At 44.4% G+C, this 14,296-nt stretch overlaps 1 protein-coding gene across 4 annotated transcripts in view; it reads right to left on the reverse strand.

Annotated features, from left to right (window-relative positions):
- The window catches only part of SMPD3 (sphingomyelin phosphodiesterase 3), a 245,056-nt gene extending 232,505 nt beyond the window's left edge, over positions 1-12,551 (reverse strand). For 2 of the 4 annotated variants that reach the window (XM_065567586.1, XM_065567587.1), the window contains exon 1: positions 12,108-12,551. The gene's annotated coding sequence lies outside the window, so the exon portion shown is untranslated. The remainder of the gene's footprint in view (positions 1-12,107) is intronic. The other 2 variants (XM_065567588.1, XM_065567589.1) reach the window with 2 other exon arrangements.
- Between the last annotated feature and the right edge of the window lie 1,745 nt (positions 12,552-14,296).

The following is a 14,296-nucleotide window of genomic DNA, read 5'->3' on the forward strand; positions in this document are numbered from 1 at the left end:
GGGTCTGAACTGCAAAGTTTGAAAGTAGATCTGAACTTAAGCAAAATGAGGACATTTAAATCCTAGGGAGTGGATCTGGGGTTTTGGTTTGTGTCCCACCTACATCTAAAATATAGGTGAGCAGCAGCAAGCTACTTTTTCCAAATGAGATTACTGTAATCTTAACTTCTTTAAATGAGGTCAAAAGAAGGTAAAATAGGATCCTGTGATTAAAAGTATCTTTTCAGACTCAGTCTTTTTAAAGTAACTCTTTAAAAGAGTTCAATATGTATGTGAATTATAACTTGGGTTTACCAATATGTATTTAGAATCCCACATGCAGGTTACTTTTGCTGCTGTTATTCCTTAACTAGATAGTGGTTGAGTTACTCGAAAGGGCTTCTCCAATTATTGTGCCACATTAGAGAAAAAAATTCATCTTCTATTCATTTGCTCAGCTAGCAGATTTGAGGAACTGTGGTACATAAACCCTGAAATTATAAGGCAGTAGTAAAATATACAAACCAAGCCAGTGCCTTTTTAGTAAGCAAGGCAGCAATTTATCTTCACTACTGACTACAGTAAATACAAGACAAAGTTCTGTCCTATACAGACTGCTCAGAAAAACCTTAATTATCAGAGGAGCTCTCAAGACACTTTTTCTAGGAGTTGTGCATTGGTGGTATTTGTAGCTATATTTCCCCAGCAGACTGTGATCGGGTATGGCCCTTGATGATGATGATGATCTGATTTAAATCATAGAAATGTAGAGCTGGAAGGGACCATCTAATCCATCGCCCTTGCTAGGCAAGAGCAAGTATACCTAAACCATCCCCGGCAGGTGTTTGTTTAACTTGTTCTTTAAAACCTTCAAATATGGGCATTCCACAACCTCTCTTGATAAAGTATGGGAATTAGTTAATTATCCTTATAGTTAGGAAAATCTTCCTAATATCTAACCTAAATCTCCCTGGCTACAGATTAAGCCATTACTTCTTGTCCCACCTTCAGCAGACACTGACAACAGTTGCTCACCATCCTCTTTATAACAGTCCTTACCGTATTTGAAGACTATCAGGTCCCCACTCTGTCTTCTTTTCTAACGACTAAACATGCCCAGGTTTTTTAACCTTTCCTCATAGGTCACAATTTCTAAACCTTTTATCATTTTGTTGCTGTACTCTGAACTCCCTCCAATCTTTTTATTATATTTATATATTACACACATACATACATACATAGAGAGCGAGAGAGAGACACTCCTGGTTTACGCTAGTGTAACTGATCACAATCTGTTTGTTTCTCTTTTTTTTTTCCCCGCCTCTCTCTTTTTTTTTTTTTGATAGGTTATTAGTGGAGTGAGCAAATTAAATTGTCTGCAGAATATCCAAATACTTTTTTGAATGCATGTGTTGGTAATTAGACTAAGATTTTAGAGAAGCTTATTTTATGCCTTACTGTTTGCAATGTAAGCTATGTTGCTGTTGGTCACATGATTTCTTTTTTGGATAAGTAAATCGGGCTTCTGATGAGCATGTCTGCAGAAAAGGCATTTCACAGCTTGCTTTCTATATGTTTTGTAGCGTACATGCTTAACACTTGTGCTAGTATCTCATATCTTTGCAGAATTAAGACACAAATGGGGCATTATCACAGTTGAAGTGAAGTTTAGGAATTCACATGAAAATTCAGAATTTTGTAGTGATCACAGAGCTCTGCTTAATACACACAATCCAATTTTTTTCCTGAATACAGAAAGTTGGACCATTTTAACACTTTTATTCCATTGCTTTCAGCAAAAATGAGACTTAATAAATCCCAATTTGTACATGGTTCACTTTGGAAATTTCACTTTTTAAACTGATTGTTTTAAAGTGTTTGGTAGGTGTGAAACACTTTCTCTAGCATGAAGCGGTCCCAGACAAACCCTGCCTTGTATCTGCAGTCGTCTCATCATCTCCTCGTGCTGCTACTGTGTATTCATAGCATGATCCCAGTGGGAAACGTGCCTGTGTTGTCATCCTTGTTAACCTAGGGCCACACTCAAGCAATGTTTCAGATCCTTGTGAGTATTTTTTTTTCTGATGTAGTCATTTTAAACAAAAAATTTTGGGCAAAAAACCCAGCAGTTTTTTTTGGCAACATGCTGGAAGTCCTGAAATTACTGTACTTTAAATCTGATTAAAGAGATGAGCAAAATAAGTATATACTGGTTTTGCTATAGATACTACTTGCAAATATTAGGAAGTATTGCTCTATATTTAATGGATTTTCCCATTTAAACTTGTTTGAGATTTTGCAGTATGCCAATATATTGTTAGGCTACGGTAAGCTTTGATGTATATACTGTGTACTAGTACTGTGCAAAACTGCGGCTCCTACTTCTACTGTGTAAGGATGTCTTTTGGTTTCATTTTCCCAACCATTTGGGAAATGGTATTGGGATCCAGTAAATGTAAAATTAAAAGCAAAAACTTAACCAAAACTGCAATTTTTTCCAGATCACAATTATACAAAGCTACCAAAATCCATAAAGTATGAGAAAATTACCTGAAAAACTCACCAAGTCTCAGCTCTAATGCTAATCTTGCTGGAAGGCTTGTGACCTGACCAGGTGTAGGATATCAGTACAAGCTTTGCCTAGCTGTAGTCCAGTGGTTCTCAAACTTTTGTATTGGTGAGTCCTTTCACATAGCAAGCCTCTGAGTGTGACCCCCCTTATAAATTAAAAACACATTTTTATATATTTAACACCATTATAAATGCTGGAGGTGAAGTGGGGTTTGGGCTGGAGGCTGACATTTCGCGACCCCCGTGTAATAACCTAGCGACCCTGAGGGGTCCCGACCCCCAGTTTGAGAACCCCTGCTCTTGTCCACTGCCCTTTACACCTAGAAGAACTTCTGTGGAAGCCAACACAGCCTGTCATTTGATGCCAATGGAAGTTATATGCTTAGATTGAGAATAGCTGTACATGGTCTTCATTGTGGCCCAATCCTGCATGAAGACTTAAAGACTTAAGCATGTATCTAACTTTCATATACTGAGTAGTCCCTACAGACTTCTGTATGGCTAGTCACAGCGTGTGAAATTAAGCATGTGCTCAAGTCTCTGCAGGACTGGGGCCTATGCTAAGAATATTGCTTTTATATACATTTAAATTGAAATACAGTTACAGGTGAGAGGAAACTATGATGCCTGTCTAGTTTAGTCCTCCTTTGAATTAGTAGGAGCACTCCACAACCTTCTGCTCAATACTCTGTGTAGGTCATTTCTTAAAACTATTCAGACCATTCCTCCTCTTATCCTTGGCAATATGAATGGCTCTGAAAGAGATTGTCTCTATTCCTTCACTGTCTTTCCCTTTCTGTATGTAAGCTGGTATATACCCTTGTTCTTTTAATTTGACAATACCTGAAATAGCCTTGTAGAAACTTTCTATTCCCATCTCAAGTTTTTTTAATACCTCAATGAACCCACCATTCAACCTCTTTTGTAAAGAATCCAGTTCTAGTTTTCTTTTACCATATTAAAAAGGTAAGATTCTTGAATCCCTCTATTACTGTTTACTCTCTGGTTATTCCCTCTCTCTAACACTTTTTATAATTAAGGGGACCTGAGCAGCTCACAGTACTTGCAATAGAGTCTCTTTCTTTCCATGTGAAGTGCTGTACAATGTCCTTTAATGGTGGCAGGGGGTCTCAGGCAAGCCCTGCGCATGGGGGTAGAGGGAAGCCTCAAGCCGGCCCCGCATGGGCAGATGGCAGGAGGGCTTGGGCCGGTCCCACGCTGGGGAGTGGGGGGAATGGATGACCTCGGCTCAGCCCCCTGGAATGTCCTGTTTTCCCTTGGGCAAATATGGTCACCCTAATGCTCTGGTATTTTATGGCTATTGGTTAAGTCTCATGTAAGCCAGATATGCTGTATGCTACACATCCAGTCTAGTCTCCTCTCATTACAGGACACCAGGGCTTCTAATGACACATGCACACACTCATTTGATGTCTAATTTTTTTTTTTTAAATAGCAGTTTACTGTTTTGAGTAGATTCTGACTAACCTACAGACTGTTACCACTCAAAGGTGTAGACAGCCAATTGAGTTAAGAGTAGGACCGATTTTGATCCATTCGACCTCTTTGCCCACTGTTGTTTTTGCCATTTTGTACTGTAACTACACTAATTCTAGAGCATTTCTCATTCAAAGGTCTCAAAGCATTTCAGTTAATTGAGCTACTTCACCTCTGCAAGTGAGGTCAGCATGGTCCTATTTTTACTCCTGGGAGAATTATGCACTACTGCATGGGTGCATAATTAATGAGCCATGCATATTTTTAATATTTGAGCAAAAAAAAGCTGCTGCTGAAATGTTGTGGCAGTTCTGCCTTTTGCCAACCAGAGGGTGCTGTGGCAATAGAACATAGCAGCAGCTCCCAGCCAGCTAGGGAAGAGAAAGAGCCTGCCTTCTTCACGGTGCCTGTCAGGCCAGGTCAGGAGACAGGGGTTACCGGAAGACAGACAGCGTGCTGTGCTGGGGGGGAGGGTCAGACAGGGGCTCATAAGGCCTACTGGGGGAAGGACAGGGGCTGAATTGGAGTGGAGGCACAAGGCCACAGTGGGGGAGGAAGGTGCAGGGCCACATGGTGATGCAGGAGGGGGTGTCTGAGTGGGGGTGGAGGGACACCTGTGGACAGGGGGTGCAAGACACATGGAGGTGCAGGAATACGTGGGGACAAGGGCGGATGTGCCTGACTGAATAGGAGAGGCTAGGGGTCAGGAAGAGTCTGCATGGGGGAAGCTCCCTAATAATCTCTCCCCACCCCCACCCCAAAAAAACCCGTTCCATACTTTTCCCACCCATACCCAACAACCCTTCAAGTTCACACGCAGGCTCCTTCTCAGCAATTTACTTCCCTCTCCCTCAGCTCCTCTGTTACCCTTGACTCCCCCAAGCCTTTGCTTTGGTTCTGAGGGGTCTGGGAAATATGGTTCTGTATTGTAGTTTAAATGAATTATTCTCAGAATTCTGTATTAATATGCCTAGTAAGGAATCTATTCGTCAAAAAACATTTTTCTGAATATGTCCCTATGTAGCTCTGCACACGCACGCACACACACACACACACACACACACACACACACCACCATGTGGCCCTGTGCCTCCACTCCCATTCAGACCTACTTGCTGACAGGTATTTTGAAATAAATGACCAAAAATAATTGAAATTGAATTGGTGTGATCATATGTTATTTTGACAAAATATACAGAATTTTAAAATATTGTGCACAGAAATTTTACATTTTTGTTACAGAATTTTTTTGTTTGGTGCAGAATTCCCCCAGGAGTATATTTTCAAGGCAGGACTCAGAGGATTAGGCCAAACTTTCCAAGAATGGCCACTAATTTTGGATCGTTTGTTTTTAGGACCCCTTTTGTGACATCTTGGGCCCCAGTTTGCACAGGCAATGAGCACTTATAACTACACTTAAGTTAATGGAAGAGTCCAGTGCAACATGTTTCAGGCTGGGTATAGAAGATCAGTGGCTGCTTTTGAACACTCTGGCAACAGTGAATGAGTGGTAAAGGTGGAAATAGAACCTGCTATAACCACTTGATACCACTTCGTCAGAAGAGAAGTGGAAAATTGAATTGGAAAACGTTTTATTGAATAGGTTGCTTTGCACAGCTGTCATGAAAAGTTACCAGCCCAGGCACAGCATTACACCAACTAAATGAAGTTGAGTGACTGAATACAAAATAATGCTTAACACCAAACCTCCTAGGCTGACAAAACAGAGGGACTAATAATTACATAGGCAGGGACATTGGGCATGCTGCAACAGCATCCCCTCCCGTACAGCATATTGAAGTCAGTTTCATACTAAGCCTTAGAATGTTGGCCTAAGATTCAGGCTCTCATTTCTCAGGCCCTCAAGTCTTCGCTATAATGTTTTGCAGGTGACATTGTCAGTTGCACAGCAACCCTGCAATAACTTGATCCTGCTTGATTTAGGTCAACAGGAATCTTACCGTTCACTTCATTAGGACCAAGAGAGAGCTTGGTTACTGATGAACAGACAGGTCCTGTCCAGGCAGGCCCAAAAGGAGAGTTAAAAGGGGAATTCTTGAGTGAAACCACTCCCAGAGTCACCAAAATCAGTTGTTTTCCTGATTCCCAAATGGCAGAAAAACTGGGGTCAGCTTAAGTATAGAGAAGCAAGTGTCAGACTTTTCAATTTCCATTTAGGGACGGTCCTGTTCTTGGACACAGTGTCTCCAGACGGCTGCCTCAATCTCTCCCAGAAACTTCTAACCATCCAAGATAAAGTTACCACATACTGGCACACAAGTCATTTTTTTAAGATACCACTCCATTGTGTGCTCAAGTTATAGACTGTTTCTTGTACCAGTGATTGTCTGATCTAGCTATAACTTGACCTTTTCTCAGAAGTTGTGAAGACTAACCCATAATTCATTGAAGTAGTTGGTCATTTTCCAAGTCTGACTGCTGTATGTATGTTTTTTATATATATAGTGACAAAGTTCCTTCTCGATCTTGGTGGGTCCTGCGCTTATTGGCGGATTTTCTTGCCTCAGAGATTCACCATGTGGGTTGGAGAACAGCCCAGAGACCTTTCCCTCTGGTAGAACCCACAGTCCAGGTCAATTGGGAGGTTTGGGGGGGAACCCGGTCCCACCCTCTGCTCCGGGTTCCAGCCCAGGGCCCTGTGGACTGCAGCTGTCTAGAGTGCCTCCTGGAACAGCTGCACAACAGCTACAATTCCCTGGGCTACTTCCCCATGGCCTCCTCCCAACACCTTCTTTATCCTCACCACAGGACCTTCTTCTTGGTGTCTGTTAATGCTTATATTCCTCAGTCCTCCAGCAGCACACCCTCTCACTCTCAGCTCCTTACACCCACACCACAAGCTGAAGTGAGCTCCTTTTTTAAACCCAGGTGCCCTGATTAGCCTGCCTTAATTGATTCTAGCAGCTTCTTGATTGGCTGCAGGTGTTCTAATCAGCCTGTCTGCCTTAATTGTTTCCAGAAAGTTCCTGATTGTTCTGGAACCTTCCCTGTTACCTTACCCAGGGAAAAAAGAAACCTACTTAATCTGGGGCTAATATATCTGCCTTCTATCACTCTCCTGTAGCCATCTGGCCTGACTCTGTCACAGTGTATATATATACACATACATACATACACAGTTTTATTCTTGATTTTGCCAGAGAGTTTGCAACATCAAATACGCATAGTCTACTAAGAACTACTGAGTCAGCCAGAGTGATCCAGTTGATGGCGTTGCACATGTCATGTAGTGAGTTCCTAGATACATGAATCTCTGGGATGTGTCCGCAGGCGGCGCCAGGTAGGGTCAAGGTGTGCACCCCTTCGCGTGTTGATAGAAAGTTTCAGAGCAAGATGTGCTGGGATGTTTTTGTCCATCCTGGTGACATGGCTGAAGAACATGTAACACCACTTTTGAATATAATAAGCAACTGAAGAAAGGCTAGATTTTTGCAACTGTAACATTGGCAGACCAGGTGCCAGCTCATGCCAAGGCTCCTAGGCCTCACTGAACACTGACAAATGCATATAGGTAAACCAGTCTGACTCACATGTGTGTTAACATTATTTTAATGATGCTAAGTTATAAGAATGTGTTTAGACTTTATGAAATGCTTGTAAGTTGCTGCCCAGAGCTGAGCTGTGGGGCCAGAGATCCAGGAGGAGAAACAGCCGGATGCTGGTCAGACTGGGCTTGTATTCCTGCACACCACCTCCTCCCTTTCAGGATGTGCTGGGCAGCTGCCGGGAACCCTCCAGTTCCCCCTTCCCCTGCCCCCCTCAGCAGTGTCCTCTATTTGTGAGCTGGGGAGCCAAGCTCTGCCAGGTCCAGCAGCTCCTAGTGGTGGCCAGCAGCTCTGCAGCACCAATTCTGCAGGGAAAAAATAAAATTCTGTGCAAAACATTAATTGTGCATAAATTCTGCATTCAGCAGTGGCACAGAATTCCCCCAGGAGTAAAGCATTGTCTTGGGTAAGAGACTAGGGATAAGTGACTGGTCTTTTGGGACTGGGAGTAACCTGAATATATTTGTGATTTTTGGTGTAAGGGACCATCTATCACAAAGGCAGGCTTGCCTGGGTGACAAGATTGACCAGAGTGTCCATCTGTGTCATGGGACTATCTGTGACTTCATGTTAAGGCTGTTATAGTGCTTGGAGAGTTCACACTTGGTTGGTGAAATCTAATTATAGAACATACAAATCCCAAACTGATTGTGCCCTGTTCCTTGACAGTCTGCCCTGGGACTGGCACTCATGCTTGTAAGCTACTCTAGACAGCTTGACAGCAACCGTGACATCTCAAGTCAAGCCACTTTATGCTCAAGATTTGGCGCTGACAGTCCATAAGTCAATGCCTCTAGCCACTCAAAGTCTGCCGGTAAAAGGGTCTAGGTTTATAACCATACTTTATAATCCCAACGTTAGTGTTCTTGAATTAGAACCCATTCCCACAAATGTTACTGAAAATACTGCTTACTACCCTGAATAGTCCCAATGAGATTACTCCTGTTAAAATCAACAGGACCTCTCTCTCAAGAGTAAGCCCTGTGATCAGTAGTAAGTGTTTGGTGAACTGAGCCTTTAATTTCTTGAAGGGAGAATTGTGTAAATACACTAACAATAAGAACATTTACAGCAGATAAGAAGAAAGTAAATTCTAATTATAGTTAATGCAAAACATACTAATAAGTTGAAGTGGATAGGTGGTACAATACATGGAGTTATTTGCCTCTTCTCTTTCAGAACTAAATAAATTACATTCACTATATGCAGCCACCCTCCAGGAAGGCAAGGAACAGTAAAATCCTCTGTTTAAACACAAGATACTGAGTGACCTATTGCACTACTTATTTGGTTCTGTTCGGCATCCAAGTAAATATGCTTTTCAGTCACTTTTTCTAGTAGTACTAGCAACTGAGAAATACTGAATCACTGGTTTCCAACAGCATCTGTGCACACTTTATACTGAGCCTGTTCATAAGGATGTACAGTATTAATCAACACTGCTATTTCCTAGCTGCATACCCTGATTAACTGGAATAATAAATGGGAGCACATCATTTTAAAGATATTTCTCTTTGGTTCTGGCACAATATTTAGTGTCTGAAAAAAAACAAACAACAACAACAAAAACAGCTTTTACATAACTTAAGTCCAAAAGAAATTTCCATGACTTCAGTAGTCCAGAATAAAGAGCTTTGTTTAAATAAACATTTCCCTCTGGTGTTTGCAACTTAACTTTCCTGCATAATGCTAGTTATTGCATGAGAACTGGAATGGGACATTAACTGAAAACGGAATCTGCATGCAAGATGGATGCTGACTAGTTATTGTCCAGGCTGAGAGAAAATGTAGATAAATTGCAGAAATAATGAAAAGTTACTTGTGCAATATATGCTTTGTTTTAATTAACCGGGGGCAGCATAGGTAAGGAAGTTTTTTTTAAAATATCCTCGGCCCTGTTAAGATAACTTTGCATTGGCTTCAGTACCACAAAGCAGCCATAAAGCTGTTCTAAATGGCCAGATAAGGAAAGTCTAAGAGTTAAAGAGCAAGTGGAGCTGCCTTTATGTCACTCTTCAATTCTCAGTGTAGGAAAGGGTGTGGTCAGCACACATGTTGCTTAGCTGATCCTCAGCTATTTTAATGGCCCCTCAGAGGCTATTCAGCAATGAGTTAGAGGAGGGATCTAAAGCGGCCCCAGAACCTCCCATATAAGCAGGAACCTTTGTCCCATGATCCAAGAAGGGGGACCTATTTTTAACTTGACCGCTTCCTTTTAAATTAGAGGTAAATAATGGCATTTCAGTATTCAGATATGAATCAATTTAGTCAGGGAGAAGACACGGTTACCACCATTAAGTAAACAAGCCAGATCAGTTAAGAGCCAAATGACAGACCTCTCAAGCTGCTCCCTTTAATGAACCCATATGAGAAAATTCAGCAGCATGGCAATTGTAAATGGTTAATTACAATCCACGGAGTTTCCCCAATTACTGATGTAAAAAGTTTATTGGAAGGAAGGAGCAGTTATGGGGAATATGCATTATTTTTGCTGGAAGGGAACATAAAAGGCAGCCAAGAGTCTAACAATTTTACCTGTAGTAAGGTGTATAGCTAAATCCACCCCTTTGGATCTTACATCTACTTGCAATTTTTTAAAATTGCACCTGATTTTAAAAGCATACTGAACAAAAGAAGCTTGACCCTGTGCTCTGTACACCAAAGATTGTCACAGAAGTCATGAGAGTTTTAGGTGTGCAAGCAATATACTACAGAGCCCAAGATGTTCCATTTAGTTTTTTATACAACATAGAGCATGCCTATAGTTTTATATTTATTTATATATAAAGTCTTTTATAAGGCATTTATACAATGGGCTTAAAAGAAAGCAAAATATTAAAAAAACAATGTTATAACCTGCAATGGCTCTATTGGACTTACTATGAAGTGTGATTAACTAGTCCTTCTGCATGATAAAAAAAAGGAACCCACTTCAACTAGTTTTACCCTGCATGCTGTACTAAGTTCCTGCCAAATTGAATTACACAAACTCCAGGCACTTGCAGGCTCCTGCATATAAGGCTTATTAGACATAAACTAAACAAAAGTCCTCTCTTCTAGAATTTAAATATTACACCACCACTTATGTGGACATTAAAAACACAAGTGCATCAAAAATGGCTGACTCTCAGTCAATAATGAAAAGAAATACAGCAAAAATCTTTACTTGGCATATGCTACCTTTAATAAGATAGAAACTAAGACTAGGCACCTCTATTTGCCTTTAAAATAAGTGGAACTGCATTACTATTCCCAGTAATTGTTTATATTACTTGTTTCTGGAACAATACATTAGAATAATACCCCCCAAAAAATCTACTTTACTCACAAATCCCTTCTTACTATAACCTGGAAGTAGAATGTGAAGAGTGCAGAACATATGTCAGTGTGCTAACTGAACTGCATTTGGTTCTCTCAAACTAAGCAATGCATTCCTCTCAGTTTGCATCTTTCCCCTGCTGAAGTCAACACAGAAAACATTTGCATGCTTTGTCTTGCTGGAAAAACAATCCTAGATTGAACTTCATTCTCATTATCCACACCCAAATCACTTCTTTGTGCCAACCTCTTATTTCAGTATCTGTGAAATACTAAAGCAACCATAATCCCCAAGCAGAAGAATAAGGAGATATCCTCAATCTACTACACCTACTATTACTGGTCTGGGACAAAGCATATGATTTGTTGAGTTTATAAACCACTGCCCCTTTGAGATACAAATCACTGTACAAAGAAAGAGTTAAAGGCACACCATGCTTTATTATGCATGTTCAATATTCACATTCGACTCCCTTTCCGCCACCCAGCACCATCTGAGGAAGCCTGAAGCATCAGGCATAGAAGCACAATGGATGTCAGCAGAATTAATTCAACAAAATAGGTAACTTGACATTTGGCCTTAAATATATTTGAGGGATTTCTTCCTCCCTCCCCTTTCTGATGCATATTCATAAGAACTACATTCACCAGCCTGTCTCAGCCACTTGATGTAGCTAGCAACCACGACAAGAATGAATTAGAAATTACTGCAGTGGGCAAAAATCATACAATCACTACCGATAATGGGGGTACACAAGGAAACCATTTTGCAACCTTTTACTACAGCATTAGGTTGTAGCTAATGCTAGATCACAAATGCTACATTTCGTTTGTATGCTGCTTAACCACGAATTTGCAAACATGGGTGCCCTGCAAAACCCACTTTATTGCACACATGTGAGGGTTTGCAAATGCAGCTGGGGCACAGGTTTTTGCATATTTGGATTCAACCTCTTCCTCCGTCTCCCCACCCCCAGGAAATTAAAATAATGCAACTGCTTAAAAGCATATGGAGCGTGCAGCTTTGTTCCCAGCGGTGCACTACAAAGTGCTCCCCTCAGAGAATCCACTCTTCTGTCTCAGGCTCCAAAGGCATCAAGAAATGCCCCCTTCGGACTTGAGCCTCACAGCCACATGCAGCACAAAGCCGCGAGGCGGGCGGGGCGGAGGATTTACCTGGTGTGCCACCCCCCAAAAGCAAGTGGGGCGCTGAGGCTGCCGCATCCAAACCTCCGGGGCTGAGGGGCTGCTGGAGTCACTCACTGTGCCTGAAGGAGGCGGCGGAGGCGATTTGATACTAGTCCCATCGCAGCCCGTGGCAGCGTCGAGGGGAAAGGGCAGCAGAACCGAAGCCTCCCTAAGCGAGCGAGCGACTCAGCACCTGGGCGCTGAACAGCTCCACACAGACCCACGGGCGGAGCCAGCCTCGGAGCGCGCAGCCTATCGGCGCGCGCTGCGGCCGCTGCCGCCGGCCCCCTCTCTCCGCCCGCAGGCCTCAGCGGGCAGCGCTGCTCAGGGATTGACTCCGCCGCCGGAGCTGCGGCACGCGGATTGATTCGGGGACGACCGCGTTCCTTCCTTCCCCGTGCTGCTTAGCCAAGGGGAGCCGCCTCGCGTTCTGAGGCTTGAGGGAGGAACTACATCTCCCAGCAGCCTCCGCGGCCGAGCGGGATGTGTAGTCCTTTGACTCGGGGAAGCTGCGTTAAGAGGTCCCTTGGCCTCGCTGATGCGTTCGGCCTGAGGGCGGGTAGGCGGAATAAGCGAGGGAGGATTGTTGGCAGAGGCCCTGGGGCCAGGGCTGTCGCCTGAGCCCGGGACTCCCAGCATGCCTGTCTGTGAGGCGGGAAGCCGTCGGATCCTCGTGCCCGGGTAGCCGCTGGGTGTGGTAAACTGGCAGGCTCGTGCCTGAGAGCAAGCCCGAGCCAATAGGAACAGGCTAGTTCTACCCCTGCCTATTTCCTAGAGCTGGACTGTCCAAGCCACAGCACCCGGCTGCAGGGCGGCGAAGCCCTTCAGTTCACGCCTCCCGCCAGCCCACCCACCGGTGCCCAGAAACCCAAAGCGAAAAGACCTGCCGCTCCAGAGCTCCCTATCCGTGGCCCCACAAAGTCACGGGACCTCCTGGTCAACTTCCTCTTGGCCCTGGCTAACCAGGCCATCTATAAAACCAGGGAGAGGAGGTTGGCCGATGGAGGTTCCTGTGACTGTGGGGCCTGTTTCCGATCCTCTGTCCGTTCACGTATCCAGGCAGAGTTCCTCTGGGCGGCGTCCACTGGCTCCCTTGACGCCTTTGAGGAGCAGTGGGCGCTGTCCGGGGTTCTCTGCTCGGTGTCCCCGTCAGGTTCCCTTCTTTTGACCCTGTGACCGCACTCCTGTCCCTGTTTTTACATTAGTTGTCCCCCGTAATTATTTGAGTTTCAGGCCCTGTGGATCCTCCCCTTAGGCTGGGGGAGGACCCTTTAGCAGTTCCTGAAGCCCAATAGGTACACACACGCACACAGAGCCGGCTTCGGGGGTGCGCCTGCCACGCCTCCCCTGCCTGGTGCCGCCTCAGCGTGGTCAGCTCCCCGGCGGCTCGCTGCGGCACGTGTGGGGGTATGAAAGCCCCGCCCAGCTCCTCGTGTTCTGGGACAGAGGCTTAGCTTTTGTTTGGGGAAGTTGTAGTTCTCGTTGTTGCGGAGGCGAGCTGAAAAAATGTGACCCCTAAAGGCTCAGAAGGCAAATAAAACCATTTTTAGATTATAAGGCATGGGTTTTAAGCTAATGGCATGGGGCTGGTAATACTTTATAGACTCCTAGAAAAGGAAGGGACCTCGAGAGGTCATCTAGTCCAGTCCCCTGCACTTAGGGTGACCAGATGAGAGACATGAAATATCGGGACACGTGGGGGGGGGGTCGCCGGCGGAACAAAAAAAAGACAAAAAAAACCCTAGAGCCGGCGGCAGAGCAAAAAAAAAATTGGTGGCGGCTGAGCACCCACCGGCAGCACCCCGCCCTGCCCTGCACTAGCACACCTCCGCCTTCCCTGAGCGGGCTGCCGCATCCTGCTTCTCCCCCCTCCCTCCCAGCGCTTGCGCTGCCAAACAGCTGATTGCGCAAGCCTGGGAGGGAGGGGGGAGAAAGAGGAATGCCGCATGCTTGTGGAAGAGGCTGGGCCAGGGCGGGGATTTGGGGAGGGATCCAATGAGGCAGGGAGGGGGCAGAGTCAGGGCAGGGCTGGGGCTGAGTTGGGGGCGGGGGGCATGAGCCCCCTCCGCCTGTGCGCCAGAGTGCAAAATATCGGGACAATTCGCGTCCCGACCAAACATTGGTCGGAACGCAGGACAAACAAGTAAATATCGGGACAGTCCCGAAAAGGGACGTCT

Source organism: Chrysemys picta, chromosome 14 (genome assembly GCF_011386835.1).
Source record: "Chrysemys picta bellii isolate R12L10 chromosome 14, ASM1138683v2, whole genome shotgun sequence".
Lineage (NCBI taxonomy): Eukaryota > Metazoa > Chordata > Testudines > Emydidae > Chrysemys > Chrysemys picta.